Raw genomic sequence first — 2,306 nt, 5'->3', positions numbered from 1 at the left:
TGTTGGCTCTCCGTCTCCTCCTCCCCCTGCTCCGCCGTGGGCCGCTATCATGGCTGTGGCCTGGGTCCCACCTGGCTCCTCCTCCTGTCGTGTCCCTGGCTCCTCCCTCCATCGGCACCTCCCTGGACTCTGTTAGCCATCCTCCTCCTGGAAGTCTGTCCTCCACCGGAACCTCCACCAGTCTGGTCTGCCTGCCAGCCCTTTGCCTTCCCCTGTCACCATCTCACATCCACTTCTTTTTCCCTCTTCCTAGTCCCCCTCCGCCCCTCCCTCTGTTTTTATGGTGCGAGGACGCACCTTCCGGGAGGGGGGGGAGTGCCTGCCAGCCCTTTGCCTTCCCCTGTCACCATCTCACATCCACTTCTTTTTCCCTCTTCCTAGTCCCCCTCCGCCCCTCCCTCTGTTTTTATGGTGCGAGGACGCACCTTCCGGGAGGGGGGGGAGTAATGTAACGCCCCTGTAGACTGTTTATTGTGGTTTCTTCCCCTTTTGTTGGTTTAGCCCGTTCAATCATTAGTTAATTATCCTCAGTGTGCTCACCTGTCTGCCCCTCGTTATCTGCCCTATAAGTTCCTGTCTCTTGTATTCTAGTATTGTCGGTTATTGTGAATGTTACCCCGAGTGTGTGTGTGTCTCATCTTCCTAAATCTGCCTTGTTGTGTCTACATTAAATATCTTTATTGGAATCCTTGTCGTCCTCGTCATCCTGCCTGCCTCCACACACCGTGACCGTGACAATGTGAGAATACAACGTCAAGCATCGCGGATTTTAGAATAGTAAAGTGAATTGGGGATTACCTTATTTGCCCGATATCTCCAATGCTTTTAATATCTTCTGTGGGCATTCATTTCTACATTAACCACAAACGGATCGCTTTCAGATGCACACCTCACTAATGGGGTCGGTTTGCAGTTGGCGTTTCATGGTTGTTCACAGTTTTAAGTCAAGGTGAACCCGTATATCTGTCTTTCATAAACGTCATACTGTCAACAGCATTACCTATTTTAATGAACAACAGAAAATAATATAGCCGCTCATACATGTATTCGTGCCGCATTGCAATGCACTTAGTCAGAAGAGGGAGCGCTCATTCTTAAAGGGGCCACATCTCTTTCACTCGTTACCTTGGTTCAGCAATAGTGAAGAGTTTATTATAAAAGTCATGTTTAGTGATAGTTTAAAGATAATTAATCATGAATTCGTTTAAAATATAAAGATACTACTAATAATAAATAATTTCCAATCAGTAGCCCATGTACAATGTAGCTAATATTAGGACACTCTTAAACTGGAATTTACTATTTGTGTATTCAGTTGGGCTTACAGCAATTATAGTACTTTCATGGAGTGTAGCAGCAGTATCACAGAAATCAGATCACATTATTAGCGAATTGTTAATTGCAGTATGCATAGCAAATCAAGTCAAATTACTAGTTGTTTATAGCAGCGGCAGCAGGAAGTATCTGGTTGCAACTTGCATGAAATTTCAGTGATAACACATGGGGTAAGTAACTCTTTTAAATCAAAATAGGCTTTTATTACTTTGTTTATTTACCAAGGCGTACAGAGATTTTGTGAACTCTTCAAAGCGAAATAGACATTATTTGTTTGTGTTTCATCCTTGTTTAATAAAGACGCTTATAGTAATTCTGAGTACTTTCGTGCAGCTGTAGCAGCAGTAAGCATTGCTATTCAGATCGCATTTTTAGCGAATTTAATAGCAGCAGAATGGCATAGCAAATTCAGATGCATGTTAGAAATAATATTAGCAGCAGTCTGCATAGCAACCAACTATTATTGCTAATGTAGCATCTGGACCAATCAAAAACACAATTTTTCATTTGATTTAACAAATCAGTTATTCGTTAGATTAACAAGTCGTCACAGACCCCTCACCCAATAGACTAGGCGCCAGGATGTCTGCGAATGACCACAGGCCACTGGTTACCATGGCAACCACGACACCTTTGCTAGACCAGAGCCATTTACGACCTAATGGAATGTGAATAGGGAAAATCACTGCCTTTGAATTAGAAAGAGACACAATGCCCAGTAGAAATGGACTCTTTTCTAATAAATCCATAGGAAAACCTTTCTTTGAATGAACACACATATCCTTTAGGTCATTGTGTATGTTGTCTTTGAGATTGTATACTGTTTTATGCAGGCTTATGATGGAAACACTCATTCCTGTCATCTTGCCTCAAGGCTCGAAATTGAATCTGTGCTACCTCAAAATATATTTGGGAGCATTTGTGCAAGTGCATATAACTGTTGTCGTGCGACCTGTTTGCATTTCTCTAAA

The sequence above is a fragment of the Sinocyclocheilus grahami genome, unplaced genomic scaffold, assembly GCF_001515645.1.
Source record: "Sinocyclocheilus grahami isolate Dianchi unplaced genomic scaffold, SAMN03320097.WGS_v1.1 scaffold148.1, whole genome shotgun sequence".
NCBI lineage: Eukaryota > Metazoa > Chordata > Actinopteri > Cypriniformes > Cyprinidae > Sinocyclocheilus > Sinocyclocheilus grahami.
This window is presented reverse-complemented; position numbering follows the sequence as displayed.